Consider the following 17316-nt stretch of genomic DNA (forward strand, 5'->3'; position numbering starts at 1 on the left):
AGTCAGTCCACACAGGCCACCCATGTGCAATATATACAACTGAAATGATACACAGACATTAAACTACAGTATTTGTCATTGCTACATGTGTGTCCAGCTGTGCATACAATGGTGGAGGTGTTCTACAATGGAGGCATATGTACTATACAGTGGAACAGAATGTATGGTACACAAACCAGTACCACACAGTGAGCTGTGATATGGGCAGACCACAGGCGTCACCATTGTGTTATATGCCCTGCAAAGGTTTCACACATTGTGATGTTCCATCCGACATGTCCAAGACACGTGGCTTTTGTTGCAATATTGTCACAATTCTCCGTAACCCATACCCCACATACCACACATACACCTGTTGTCTGCATAGCCCTGTGGATGGTGACATAACCAACATCTATGGGTGTATGTCATATGGGACAACACAGACATGTGTGATAGATGGCCATCACATACATGACCAACACATGTGCACACATAGCCATGGGGGGTGGCCAGAGACACGTAGCCACACAGAAGATGGGATATGGATACACCCTGTCCCACTTTGTCCACACATGGTCCAAGTACAGCCATACTAGACTGATTGTACAGGTGATGTGGTACGCTGCACATCATAACTGCTTGTGCACAGCTAGTGGAGGTGTCAGTGACATGTACCTCATAAGATATGTTGAACATGTCTGTGTCATAGCATGACGGTAGTCACCTTCACAGATTCCACTGACAGTGACACCAGGCCACAGAAACAGTACTTTTCCCCCCTACTGTAGGACATCACTGTTAGCTGTGCACCATGTGTGCGTGGTACATCAATGGCATGTGTGAAATGGTGACGTGACAGGTCCGCTATGTGTGAACATGGTTGCTAGGCAGCTAACACTCTGTAGTAATCGTGCAGGGGTGTCATCTGTATTTCCTCCAGTGACCTGACACATGACACAGCATGGTTGGGTGTGTATACACCTCAGCATCATAGGTCACAATCCACAGGTATGTCATGGGTATGCATGCAGTTCTGGATATGCAATGTGTACATAACATGCACTGTTTAGCAATATAGACACCTCATGATGCCATGCAATGGCACAGTGTCTGTACATCACACTGTACAGCAATGTAGATGGCCCAGTCCCCTGCCATGCCCATGCACATTTGCTCAACATGCATTGTATCTGTAGGGCATATGGACAACACCGCAATGTGATTCCCAGTACGATGCTGTACATGTGTCATAACACCATTGTGGCAGGCATGCATGCATGTTAATGAACATGTCAGCAGATTACATGTCAAGGTCACGTCAGCCATGTGTATTGTTATCCTGTTCTGGTCCACATGGTGTATCATGGGGATGCATGCATACTACCATGATCGTGTGAATTGCATGGATAATGATATGACACCTGCCTGCTGTAGTGTGCATTCCAGGGTGTGTGCTTACAAACACTATTGATGTCTGAGCTGCATACTGTCAGCTGTATCACAAGCATGCTGCATGCCATCTGTCATCTCACATGCATGGTGTGTCAGTGTGTGTGTCGGTGTGTCAGTGTGTGTGTCTGTGTGTCGGTGTGTGTGTGTCGGTGTGTGTGTGTGTTGGTGTGTGTGTGTGTGTGTGTGTGTGTGTGTGTGTGTGTGTGTGTGTGTGTGTGTGTGTGTGTGTGTGTGTGTGTGTGTGTGTGTGTGTGTGTGTGTGTGTGTGTGTGTGTGTGTGTGTGTGTGTGTGTGTGTGTGTGTCGGTGTGTGTGTGTGTGTGTGTGTGTGTGTGTGTGTGTGTGTCTATTGTAATGTAGAGTATTTCTTTGCATTCACAGGTGATGTAGGTGCGTTAACCTCCTGTGGTCCATCTGATAGTGTCCCCACAGTTGCTAGCAGTGATGAACATATGCACGAGGTACAGGCAGGGTGTCAGGGGTGGAATCTGTGCCAACGGTTGCCATCCCAGCTATGCCCCCCTCTTCCCCACACACAGTTCAGCTGCCAACACATACCGCATCTACAGTGGCCATAGAGGAAGGACAGCCATCGTTTGTTAGCGTTGAACAGGAATGTGTGGTGGCTACAGAAGGTGTGTCTCCACACCATGGTGGCAGTATATTGATTGCAGATGTGCCACACAGGCATGTGGCTGGTGCTGCTCGTTGGAGGACCTCTGGCAGGCATGCACCTGCAGGACATAGCGCAGCAGCTGGGATCACCAGACGCATGTTCCAGACTGTAATGACAGCACAGGCACATGCCGAATGGCAGAACAGAGAAGGGCAGAGGCTGCAGAGGGCTTTTATCAGTACCCTAAACAACAACATTCAGGCATTGGCAGGTGTTCAACAGCAGCTTGCTGATGTTCTGGACAGGCAATTGGGTGACATGGCCAGAATCCTCGACCGTGGCATGGCAATCCGTGAGCGTGAGCTGTCTGTGCTGGAACATCTGGTAGGGGTGAGGCATAGGACATATGGACGTAGGCCAGCTACACCACCTAGTGCAGGTCAACGCGAGCATGCCACCTCACGTGGCCGCTCCCATAGTGCCGGTAGCAGTAGCAGTGCAGCTGGTGCTGTGATGTCCACACCAGGTGACAGCAGGCCACGTGGACGTGGCCCTGGACATTATCGGTGGGGACACGGTTCCAGTGGCCATGTGTCATCAGACAGTAGCCATTCTGTACCTCTGTCTGGTAGTGCCCATGCAACCCCTGGCAGGCACAGGACACGTGGCCATGTCCGGTCACAGTGAGCTGTATAACCTGGTCTGTACATTCTGGAGCTGTCCATAATACCCTTGTGTAGGCCTCACAAATGACAGAACTGTGTGCACACATACACGCACACAGCGAACACAACTGTAGGGCTCCACAACACCCACATACATACAGAACAGACATGTCCATTCAAATCACTGGCCCTTACCCGCACACGTGATGTCATCCATTGGTGCAGCCTATGCCCCTGGCAAACAGTATCGCTCTGTGCATATGATGAAGCCTGTGCCACATCCCTGTCATCCACACCATCGGTGCAGAGATATGCTCATGTGGTCTGATGCACAGGGTGAACAGAATAGTGAGAGGTGTATCTAACATTACTTGTGTATGCATATTGCGGGATTTGTATGTTTTATTGGTCGTGTGTGAATACTGAGATGTGAGAGGTGTATCTCACATTACTTGTGTATGCATATTGAGGGATGTGTATGTTGCATTGGACATGTGTGAATACTGAGAGATGTGTATGTGACATCAGTGGTGTACTGTCAACATGCACCAGTCATACCATGTAGTCCAGGTGCAGCATGCATTGTGATATGTTCACAGTATGTGTCTCAGTTACAACAGTAACAGCATGTTGGTAATGCCGTGGTTCCCTCCTAAGGTGTACTGGAATGTGCCTACAGGTAGCAGTGTTTGCAGTCCCCCATGTGTAACTGTGGAGTACTCACAGGCACGTATGGCAATATCAGCATGCTAAATGCACCCTCAACCCAACTATTGGACAGTCGAACATGACACAGATGTCCGAACATGACACAGATGTCCACACATATACTGCACCTGAAGCATGTGGTCAGTTGAACAGGCTACAGTGGACAGAGATGTGACATACATACCGGGAAACATTACAGGTATGTTGACATGGTGTAGGGGTTGTACACAGCGGTCAGGCCAATGATGACGTTAGAGGCCACCTGATAGCATGAGGCCACACTGTGTAGCAGTAATACCCTGTCACAGTACAGGTACATGGCCACATTCACGGGGTCTACAGCACTATAACACACCCCATAGTGTTCATGTGTGGACCCGTGCCTATGTGGCCATCACCCTCACAGTACTTTGCACCCACACGACGTGGCACAGAGAAGGGACATGCACAGGTAGCCAGTATGGCTGGGAGCAATGGCATCAACAGGGTAGTAGACTGCATCACCATGAGGGGTTAGTGATCCTGTTTCCACAGTATGGTAGCATACACCCTCACACCAAGCACCAGACAGCCATACATACATACATACACAGACACACTGTGGTGACCAGATATGTGTGTACAGATAGCCGATGTGTGTGATGCACCACACCTGCCGACCTCATGCTTTCCACACTGCAGTATGTACAGATCTGTACAATGGTGTACAGGGATGTGTTACATCTGGGACGTAGTCCCCACCATATATGGCATGTGTGATCACACAAGTGGACACACATGACAGTGCTGGGAATGATACACCTGCCATATGATGATCTGTTTGATAGACATGCAGCGGTACGGTCCACAGTATGTGTACCAACGCTAAGTCTGGCAATTGTGTGGCTATGTGCACATGGGTGGATGTCAGTGATACAGGTGTCACGTGACATACAGTTGGCTACACCTGACCGCTGTGTATGCGTTACGTCATCACCATCAAGTAACAGTGACATAGCTTACTGTTTGCACATGGCATGGTAGGGTGGCATGTGACACACCTGTGAGCCATCCCTGGCACACATACATCTATACAGGTGGATCACCACTTTATGTACACAGATCCCTCCATACTGGATGTACAACCAACTGTACTGTCTGTATGTCACCATATACAGGTGTCAATGATGGAGCTGCATTGCAACTGCATGTTGTAGTTGGGCACAGCTGTGGTACGGACATCGGCCACTGCACATGCATGGTTGCTGCATGCACAGTACACATTGTACATGTTTGTTGGTCCTACATGTGTCTCCTGTAGCCATGTTTGTATGCATTGCTATTGGTGGACATGTGTGTTGACATACATGACACATGGACTGTGGTATGATATCACGGGTGTCATGGGCAACTACTACAGGGGAATGTGTCCTCCTACATTGCTACCTCCTATACTGTGAGAATTCAACAGACATGGACCCACCTTCCATTTGCGTGCATATGATTGCTTAGGCCACTGTTCTGCATGGGGGACAGCAAAGGCTTAGCTATGTACATATGTGTTGTGTGTGGTCCATGCACACATCCACTACAATCACATGTTTGACATATCCAAACATGCATGTTGGTGTACAGCAACACTCATGTGTCACAGCTGTGTACCACCCGGGGCCCCTGGTATGTCTTGAGCTGACCTGGTCATGTATAGTGGTATACTTGCAATGCATAACACCTGTTGGAACCCTGTCAGTACATGTGTACCCTGCACAGTTGCTGTAGACCTCTGTACAGTCCACTAGTCATGTGTCACATGGTGTTGTGGTAATGTATGGCTGTGTACTGCTGCAGCAACGACATGGTGATGTCTCAGGGGCTACAGTGTAGACTGCGGTGTGTACATCTGGGATCTGCACCTGTGACAGCTGTGATGGCAGCTGAGTGTGTGCTGGTCACTGCATGTGTGTGACTGCTCTGTGCGTGGGGACAGTTATGCCTTACTGTGCCCTTCCGTGTCTAGACTCCGTCTGCATGCAAGATGGCCCTTTGCAACTGCTAAGTGTGTGAGCATGCCCAGTATGCTGTTGTGTAGATGGACACACATGACAGTCCCAACTGAGCCCTTGCGAGTTGAGACTCCGTTCGCATGCAAGACGGCCCTTTGCAACTGCTAAGTGTGTGAGCATGCCCAGTACACTGTTGTGTAGATGGACACACATGACAGTCCCAACTGAGCCCTTGCGAGTTGAGACTCTGTCCGCATGCAAGACGGCCCTTTGCAAATGCTGTGTGAGCATGCTCAGTACGCTGTTGTGTAGATGGACACACATGACAGTCCCAACTGAGCCCTTGCGAGTTGAGACTCCATCCACATGCAAGACGGCCCTTTGCAAATGCTAAGTGTGTGAGTATGCCCAGTATGCTGTTGTGTAGATGGACACACATGACAGTTCCAACTGAACCCTTGCGAGTTGAGACTCTGTCCGGATGCAAGATGGCCCTTTGCAACTGCTAAGTGTGTGAGCATACCCAGTACGCTGTTGTGTAGATGGACAAACATGACAGTCCCAACTGAACCCTTGCGAGTTGAGACTCTGTCTACATGCAAGACGGCCCTTTGCAACTGCTAAGTGTGTGAGCATGCCCAGTACTCCGTTGTGTAGATCAACACACAGTACAGTCCGAACAGACATGTATTACTAAGCATGTGGCCATGCCCAGTGACACCTTGTGTCGGTGATGTCCTTCTGTGCATGGCCGTTGACATCCTGTGTAGCCATGGTGGTCATCCAGCCAACAGATGTCCATTTTCAACGTCATGATGGATGCCTACGGAGTACACACTGGTCGACTATCTTGAAGGGTGTAATGTCTGTGGGGCATCCCGTGACTATGTCATGTTGTCATGGTGCACAGTACATCTTACGTTGCCACGATCACACCACTGCCGTGTGTTTGTCTATGTGTACCATGGGACAGTAATATGTCTATATGCTTTCAGACTGATCACTCTCTATACAATCCCTGTCGGCGTCCTTGTCAGTGCGGATGATGACACACGCCTAGATGTCTGCCTCTGGGACTGCTGTGCTTAGTAATTTCAGTAGCGCATTCTGTAAATGCGTCATGCTGTAGTGTGTTAGGGTAGTTAGGTGTATGTTCGACTCCCAGCCCTGCCAAGTGTGTGTGTGTGTGTGTGTGTGTGTGTGTGTGTGTGTTTGCGTGCATGCTCCTGTCCGCCTGGGGACGCAGTCTTGCTTTTAGATGCCGCACACCACAGCAGTTTTCTACCAATGTCTTTGCCTTTGCGGATGATGACAAGCACCTAGATGTCTGCCTCTGGGACTGCTGTGCTTAGCAATCTCGGTAGCGCATTCTGTAAATGCGTCATGCTGTAATGTGTTAGGGTAGTTAGGTGTATGTTCGACTCCCAGCCCTGCCAAGTGTGTGTGTGTGTGTGTGTGTGTGTGTGTGTGTGTGTGTGTGTGTGTGTGTGTGTTTGCTCGCATGCTTCCATCTGCCTGGGGACTCAGTCTTGCTTTTAGACGCTGCACACCACAGCAGTTTCCTACCGACGTCTTTGCCTTTGCGGATGATGACACGCACCTAGATGTCTGCCTCTGGGACTGCTGTGCTTAGTAATCTCGGTAGCACGTTCTGTAAATGCGTCATGCTGTAGTGTGTTAGGGTAGTTAGGTGTATGTTCAACTCCCAGCCCTGCCAAGTGTGTGTGTGTGTGTGTGTGTGTGTGTGTGTGTGTGTGTTTCCAGCTGCATGACAACAGTACATTGCTTTTACAGTATTCAATTTCCATAACATCCCTGCGGCGTCTTTGCCTTTGATGCTGCTGTCTGCAGGCTAGACATGTGCCTGTGTGAATCATGTGATCCACTGATCATGGTAGCAAGTTTTGTAACTGCGTAATGCTGTCGTGTGGTACAGTGCTTACGTTTATGTTCTGCTCCCAACCCTGCCACGTGTGTGTGTGTGTGTGTGTGTGTGTGTGTGTGTGTGTATATGTATCTATATATATATATATATATATATATATATATATATATATATATATGTGTGTGTGCATGTATATAGCTATATATATATATATATATATATATATATATATATATATATATATATATATATATATATATATATATATATATATATAAAATGTATATTGTATATAGATATGTATGTTGGGATTATCACTCTTGACTGTGCTGCATTGTCTGTACGTGAGCACCTTGGATGTATGTACATATGCTATGGCTCTGTGATAGTGCACATACTGTGTGCTGTAGTGATCATGAGTTATACATGTGTAGCGACCGGTATTGTGTTGCTGGGTATTACACGGGCATTGGAAACAATGTTAGTGCAGCACCTTTGACTGGTCGTATGCAGATCTCGGCAACAGTCAGCAGTGGTTATTACACTGGAGTGTGAGTATGGCTAATAACAATAAGAGAACCAGAACTAGAGCTTCAAGAAGCAACCAGAATAACACAGGACCACACGAGTTGACCTAGGTTTCGTCTTTAATCCAACTTCATCAGAACAATTAATGAGAGAGATAAAATTCCTTATATACACCTTAAAAATGACATCATCGCCAATCATAAAAGGTTGACGCCCATCAATACAAATTAAAGTTTGAAATTGAAAATTTAAAAAGACAGTATGCAGCAGAAGGAAACATAATCAAGATGCTAACTACATCATATTGCAAACGCCTTTATATACAAATGCCAATGAAATATGGTTATGATTGCATTATAAATCTGTTGTTATTACTGACAGTATTGAAGATACAAGTGAAAATAAATATAAAAATGAAAAAGAACATAATTAAAACAATTTTATGACGTAATATAAAAATAAAAATAATGAAAATAATAATAATCAAAATAAAGATGAGTCTGATGTTATATTACCCCATTATATTCTTTAACTTTAAAATGGGCATAATAGAAATGCAGTCATTAATCCCCGGAGCTTCCTGTGCATTAGTTAACAGCTGCCATCTCATCTCTGCTATATCTAAGTGTATATCCAATTTCCTACCTAATTTATCCAATACTATCTGTTCTAGAATACTAAACATAAATCTCTGTCCACTATTGCTATCAATGTGTCTATACAATGTGTTAGTCGTCTTCCCTAGCCTTATATCTGATTGATGTTCAATAATGCGATCCCTTAATGCCCTGCAAGTCTTACCTATATAGAAAGCAGGGCATTGTATACATGTGGCCACATAAACCACATTTGTTGAATAACAATCAAAATGTGTTTCTAATTTGACATTAATTCCAGCCAATGTAAATTTGGCTCCTGTGGGTTGGATTAAATGACATACACTGCATCTACCACACCTATAATTGCCCTTATTTCTACCACTAGATATTGGTGTGTCATCACCTTTCTCCAATAGTTGTTTCAAGGAGACCCCTTTTCTATACACACACTTGGGTGCTCCTCCTAACTTAAGACTAGCTGCTTGGTCTATTCTAAGCATTTTCCAATTGTTGACCACAATGTCAGCAATATATGGAGCATCAAAAGAGAAAGTAGTTATAAAATACAACACTTTTTCACAATCAGTCTTTTTATCATTCCCCACATTTTCAAGACTGATCTCACGCATAGTTACTGTGGAAGACCTACTACTATGTTGTGCTAAGCCCTGCTTGTTGTTTAATAGGGCCCAATAAATACCACTAGTCCTTTTTGATTTTACCTCATTAACCACACTATCACATAATTCCAGTGGGTATCCTCTCGTAATAAACATAGATTTAATTAACTCAAGTTCCTTCATAAAATCATCCTCCAAAGTTGTCATTCTTGCAGCCCTGACCATCTGTCCATTTATAATTGCCTTTTTCTGATGGTCAGGGTGGTTGCTTGTATAACTCAAGTATGAGTTGGAGAACATACTTTTTCTATGTATGGTTGATACTAAGGTTAAGTCTACTGGATTCAGGACCAAGTGTACATCCAAATAATCAATTTCTGTACTGCTCATATTGTGAGTAAACTTTAGAAAGCCTACTGATCCATTAATGAAATCAATGAATTCCAGAAAATTATCACTTCCCCCTTCCCACAAGATAAACAGATCATCTAGGAAGCGCGTGTAGAACGTTATATTAGACATGAATTTACTAGTGAATAGAAATTCCTGTTCCCAGAACGCCATTACGTAATTGGCGTATACGGGGGCACACGCTGCCCCCATGGCTACACCAATTTTTTGCTTGTAGTAAACCCCATCGAAATAAATAAAATTATTGGATAGCACTGTTTCCATAAGTACCACCATCAGGTTAATTCTATCCTGGTCAAATAATCCAGTCTTTAGCAGTTCCTTCTCCAACCATTCTAATCCTGTGTCTGTAGGAATCACAGAAAACAGATTTACTACATCTATAGTTACCATAACGGTGTCCTTCTTGAATTTAACACTATTCAGTTTTTCCAAAAAAGACCAAGCTTGAATGAGTTGAATTTGGCTTTTAGAAGTGTCTCCCTGATTATTGAGGATCTTTTATGGCAGGGGCATATTAATGAGGATGAGTTTAGATACCTAGCCAACGACTATCCGGTCGCTAGCAGGATATTTGGTGTTCCAAAGGTTCACAAGGGACTGAATAACCTGTCATTCAGACCTATAGTCGATGGGAAACATTGTAAGACTTACTTCATAAGTAAATTCTTGGATTCTGAACTACAAAAAGGTTTAAAAGTATTTAGTTATATTACTAAGGATTCTTGGTGGGGTTTACTACAAGCAAAAAATTGGTGTAGCCATGGGGGCAGCGTGTGCCCCCGTATGCATCAGTGCGTAATGGCGTTCTGGGAACAGGAATTTCTATTCACTAGTAAATTCATGTCTAATATAACTTTCTACACGCGCTTCCTAGATGATCTGTTTATCTTGTGGGAAGGGGGAAGTGATAATTTTCTGGAATTCATTGATTTCATTAATGGATCAGTAGGCTTTCTAAAGTTTACTCACAATATGAGCAGTACAGAAATTGATTATTTGGATGTACACTTGGTCCTGAATCCAGTAGACTTAACCTTAGTATCAACCATACATAGAAAAAGTACGTTCTCCAACTCATACTTGAGTTATACAAGCAACCACCCTGACCATCAGAAAAAGGCAATTATAAAAGGACAGATGGTCAGGGCTGCAAGAATGACAACTTTGGAGGATGATTTTATGAAGGAACTTGAGTTAATTAAATCTATGTTTATTACGAGAGGATACCCACTGGAATTATGTGATAGTGTGGTTAATGAGGTAAAATCAAAAAGGACTAGCGGTATTTATTGGGCCCTATTAAACAACAAGCAGGGCTTAGCACAACATAGTAGTAGGTCTTCCACAGTAACTATGTGTGAGATCAGTCTTGAAAATGTGGGGAATGATAAAAAGACTGATTGTGAAAAAGTGTTGTATTTTATAACTACTTTCTCTTTTGATGCTCCATATATTGCTGACATTGTGGTCAACAATTGGAAAATGCTTAGAATAGACCAAGCAGTTAGTCGTAAGTTAGGAGGAGCACCCAAGTGTGTGTATAGAAAAGGGGTCTCCTTGAAACAACTATTGGAGAAAGGTGATGACACACCAATATCTAGTGGTAGAAATAAGGGCAATTATAGGTGTGGTAGATGCAGTGTATGTCATTTAATCCAACCCACAGGAGCCAAATTTACATTGGCTGGAATTAATGTCAAATTAGAAACACATTTTGATTGTTATTCAACAAATGTGGTTTATGTGGCCACATGTATACAATGCCCTGCTTTCTATATAGGTAAGACTTGCAGGGCATTAAGGGATCGCATTATTGAACATCAATCAGATATAAGGCTAGGGAAGACGACTAACGCATTGTATAGACACATTGATAGCAATAGTGGACATAGATTTATGTTTAGTATTCTAGAACAGATAGTATTGGATAAATTAGGTAAGAAATTGGATATACACTTAGATATAGCAGAGATGAGATGGCAGCTGTTAACTAATGCACAGGAAGCTCCGGGGATTAATGACTGCATTTCTATTATGCCCATTTTAAAGTTAAAGAATATAATGGGGTAATATAACATCATACCAATCTTTATTTTGATTATTATTATTTTCATTATTTTTATTTTTATATTACGTCATAAAATTGTTTTAATTATGTTCTTTTTCATTTTTATATTTATTTTCACTTGTATCTTCAATACTGTCAGTAATAACAACAGATTTATAATGCAATCATAACCATATTTCATTGGCATTTGTATATAAAGGCGTTTGCAATATGATGTAGTTAGCATCTTGATTATGTTTCCTTCTGCTGCATACTGTCTTTTTAAATTTTCAATTTCAAACTTTAATTTGTATTGATGGGCGTCAACCTTTTATGATTGGCGATGATGTCATTTTTAAGGTGTATATAAGGAATTTTATCTCTCTCATTAATTGTTCTGATGAAGTTGGATTAAAGACGAAACCTAGGTCAACTCGTGTGGTCCTGTGTTATTCTGGTTGCTTCTTGAAGCTCTAGTTCTGGTTCTCTTATTGTTATTGGTTTGGTGTGAACTTTATCAGTGTGAGTATGGCTCATATCCATCTGTAGTAACTGTCAATTTTATGCACCTCAGGTTAACATTACAGACGCATGTTTATCCACATGTTGTGGTACAGATCCCAGGACTGTATGTGTAGACATTGACAGGTGCAGGACTGGGTTGTGTTGGATGCATGGGGGGGTGTCCATGGCCAGTAATGGGGATCTCTACAGCTTGGCAGGTACGGTCTGTGACTGTCCCACAACCTCATGTATATGGCTGACACATGCTGTACCTGTGTATATGCAGACGCACACACTTACCACAAACAGCTACGGCTATCACATACACACACCCATTGCACCACCATTGGGCCATGCAATAACCATTGTCCCTCACACACACACACCTACGTGTACATTGGATGGCTCTATGACAGCTCTGGACATGTTAACACCACACCCTGTGCATATGATGTCACCTGTGCCACCACCTGTGATGTGTAACAGTGATGCAGGATCTGACTAACCTGCACATGGTGGCTTTATTCCACTGTATTGATGTTAGCATGCTGTTAACACACAGTGTGTTACTTCCAGGTGTACTTCAGCAGGCATGATGCATTGCAGCTATGACCATCACTGTAGCATAGTTTACAGCACTGTTACTTCTGATGATGTATTCTCCATCCATGTGCCATTTTATTGATGTGTGTAGTATTGGCAGCATGTGTGTCTGTGTGTGCAGTACGTGTGTGATGTGTGTAGTACACATGTATACATGCTTACAAATGCATACATGACATTACACGGGCTTCACCATTCGTACACTAGCTTACTCATTCTTCCACACTCCACACACGCACACGGGCTAATACGCGCACACACATGCTTACTCAGGCTTACTGGCACGCACAGGCGCAGACACACTGTGGGCAGATTAGCAGGTCACATCGGTGGTATCCATGGCATACGCCGTCAGTATTCTGACATTCTCTAGGATAGCTCATGACACGCCTCTTCCACTGAGTACTGACAGCACACATGTGACACTGCTCCGGTGAGGTTACAGTGTTTTATACATACACACTCATGTTGTCACCTATCTTCTACTCTAATAGTCCCCTTAACCTACACTACACTGTAGAGGCTTGGCCCATATGGCATGACATGTTGTGATTCACTATCCTCAGCCTCACTTGCCTCACATTGCCTACAAATGCTTCGTTACATCTCTGACAGAGCGCTTCCACACATAAGTACCAGTACCCAGTAGCCATGTTGTCTCCAGCTTGCCATTCATCTGCATGGCGTACTAACATCTAACTAAACCTACATTTTGTATGTATATTATCCATATGTCTTGTTTTGAAGCGCAGCGCGTTCTCGTGGTGCTGCGCTACGCTTCCACACCAGGGATTGGGGGAGGACAACTACTGGTTCATTTATATCCAATGGACAAAGCCGCCACTGGCCTTGGACTTGGACATTGGCATGCTTCTTTGACTGTATTCATACTGTATTTGCAGCTGTCATTGCTCTGTTTAGCAACGTGCAAAACGTTAGTCGCATAACATCCGGGTACATTTCTGCACATAACTCTGCTCTTGCACAGACAGCTTACTGTTTCATGTATCACGTAATTACATAATTTGCATAGCTTACACATACAAATGAGGTATGTTGCAAATCCCAACATTGTCCGTGCAATGTTCGTGTTACGGGCGGTCTTGCACACCCCTACGGGCGTTTGCTGAATAGCCTGGCAGTCATCTTTCCTTGCTGTACTCTCACTCAATCCATACACGCTGGAGGCTTCATGTATCATGGCCTAGGCTTTGCTGTGTGCTATGTCTATTTGTGGTGTATGCATGGCTGTGGGTATGTCCCACTGTCATCACTGGTAAAGGTGACACCCTATAGGTACTTCCTGTAGACTGCTGTGTCATTTGACATGTCAGCACATACCTGCGGATGAACTTCCTACTGCAGCGCTTTTCATACCTTCTGAGTTATCTTGCGGTCGATAATGCTGTTTCCTCAGACATGTGTCTGTTTCTGATCATACCTATCAACCTCCTAGTGCAAAACATCTGTACAAAGCCTAACATGATGGGGGGACAGATAGGGGAGGATTCTACATATTGCTCTTACAAATGTAGATAGTTGACAGTATTATAGGTTTTGCATTAGTATGACCTTTCTGAGGGATTTGGGGTCTTAAACACATATGTTTATCATTATTTAATTATGTCAGTTCTCAGGTATTTGGCAGACAAGTACAGATTGTGAGAGGAACACACTACACATATGAGGCATACATCTGCACATTCGTACAGTTGCGAGGTATGTTTCTGATACTAGACATCAATTTTCTTACACCAATACACACAATACATGGCGCCATCACAGGCCAGTTACCATTACATTCCTATTGCAGGACACACCCACCCACATGGTTATATTCCTCACACAGGTCAACAGGTGCTTATCCACACTAATTATTCCATCATGTACCTTATGTGTATGCCGGTATCTGCGCTTTCCGTCAGTGGCAGAGCTCACGTACGAGTATGGGGGACTGGACACTGTATCGGTGACACTGCATGACACCCTGAGGGACACATGTCTTTTGAGTCTACTAACCTTCCACATTGACTTTCACAGGCCATACGTTGTAATTCACATTTGTGGACAAACATGCTTATGACTTGTACATGTTTTGTCATGTGTCCTGACGTCTTTCTTCTCATCTGTCCACCTAGTATCACTAATTCTGTACATTTCATTAGGATGGGTTACCTTTATACCTCTCATCTGTACACATTATGGGTATACGCCCTGGGGTTTGACCTATGATTCTGTTACATTTGTCATGATAATGTGCCTTTCTGGTAGATTGCTGGCAAGCCATGACGGACTGTGCGGTTAGGTAATCATGACTGACATTTCTGTTTCATGATTACTAACTCTCATAACATTCGTATTCCTGACTACGCAATTATTCTGTCAACATTCTGACTTTGTCTGAGGTATATTTAATATAGTCCCTATTTGTCTGTCGTGTACTATGCCTTAGTCCAGCTGTCTTATTCTGACATTCTGGCAGGTATGGTTACCATCTTGGTCGTACGCATGTCCATCCATGATAATCGCCTACATGACACTGATATAGGTCCCTACGTCTTCCCCCAATGGTTTACACAATATCCAGTAGATGGGTTGCACCTTTTTGGAGAATATAGGCGTGTGCTATACCCACATATGTATATTGATCACTCCCATGGGGCGTACCTAATAGATCTGTGCCAACCAACACCTTGGCCCAATTCTGCATACCTATGATTCCCATACCTGACACACCTCCACAGTACCCATTAGACATGTTTAATGTGAGTGATAATAAAGTGTGAGGACACATCCGAGCACTCCCCACTCTGCGGACATCAGCTCGTACGTCATGCATTCAATCAACCCATGTGTTATTACCCTTGCACCTGCTACTGTTGCATGTACACCTATATCGTAGTTGCAGGTGTGACTTCTTTTGCATCAATTACGGTTCGCACTTCGTACAGGATCAGTTTTTGGGGTCCTGCAAAGGACACCTATATTCATGTTTAACGTGTAGAACTTGCAGACCCTGTCACACTGGTACTTTCCGGGCAATGGTTTGGAAACCATCGGTGTATTCTCCTTTCATGCATGTCTGTCTGTCTATCCATATTAGCTATACCGTGACCTATTTATGTACATGTGTTATATGTACAGGGACATATGTTTGTTGTGTATATATCTATTCATGTATCGTGTGTGTATAGATATATATATATATGTACATATATACATATGTCTGTACATTCCTCATCTCGTAATTTGCTTTAGATTATGTCTGTGGATATATGTGTATATATATCTCCATATCATACCTTTCAACTGTACAGATTTCCGCTGCATGTACAGCTGTTTGCCTCTTATCTTTGGTCCATTTTTCATAACCTTGTGTCTATCTGGCAAGTTAGTGGCATATCATTAAAGACTGACGTTGGTAAATAATGACAAACATTTCAGGTTACAACTTCATACTCTTCAGAGAATCCATGCTAGTGACACACCTGTTATTCTATCCACTTTCTATATTTGTTAGGGCAATATCTGGGGATTGTCCCTATTTGTACCAGTTGTTGTCATGGCTTTGTCCGGTTTCGTACTTTATGGGGTTAACAAGTATGAGCCATGTACATAGAACATGGGGAAAACACCATTCATTTTCTATTCTGTGAGCGTATTACACACGCGCAGGCGCACTTGCATATCCTTATTGTGGGTTACATATGTTTCATAGATAATTGTGGTTACGTGAAGTTTCATAATTCTGACCGTAACAGTTACATATCTGTATTCCAGTTTACGGACTACTGTGAAACACATGTTCACCTTTACATATTTAAATGTGTGTACAGCACGAACGCTTTCATTACACTTTCAAGTTATATGTGCAGTGGTCGTAGGTCAACCGGGACTGCATTCACGTTGGCCGGATACCGGAACCACTATTCTATTGGTGTTCTCCCTCATTAATATGCATACCCATAGTACTTAGCTACATCAACATATGCCTCACCGCTTCACCTACAACACAGGCATCCATTCTCCTGCTGGGAAAAAGGCGGTACTACATATTACACATTCCCTATTGCCTACTGCTGTGGACTCCGGCTGCATTGTTAATCACTCCGAGGATATGCAGAACACCAAGGCATATAGTCCAGCCACATACAGGTCTTTGATTGTCAGGGTGTTCATGTAGTGATCTGGGTTTAGGCTTGTCCATCTGGTGAACGGAACTTCCCTGGCCGAGGTCAAATGTCAGACGAAGCAAATGGACAGGGATTATCTCCCTATTTTGAAGTTTTACCTGTGTTTATAGACACAGGTGTTTGGGCACCTGTCAGCAGCTTATTCTGTTGGCATTACATATTATGGGTAGGGTTGTTACAGTCCATACTCCACGGTGAGGGGTGTTCCCATTCACATTTGACTATTACCTGTATACAGTCATACGGGGCTTATTATTTTTGGACATGAAGTGACTACAGGTATGCAGTTGTACATTACACAAGTGTAAAGGGCTGTTCCTGTAAATATGTACGGACCATACCTCTCAACCTCTTAGAGAACCAAACCTGCGTAAAACCTACACAATGGGGGGACAATTAGGGACACATTTTAACGATTGCTCTTGCAAGCTTAGAATGTTGATAGAATGCTAGGTTTTGCATTAGCATGACTTTTCTGCAGGTTGTGGAGTCTTATACTCAGGATATTTCTCATTATTT

The sequence above is a fragment of the Protopterus annectens genome, chromosome 5.part1 (genome assembly GCF_019279795.1).
Source record: "Protopterus annectens isolate FY-2018-M chromosome 5.part1, PAN1.0, whole genome shotgun sequence".
Taxonomy (NCBI): Eukaryota; Metazoa; Chordata; order Ceratodontiformes; family Protopteridae; genus Protopterus; species Protopterus annectens.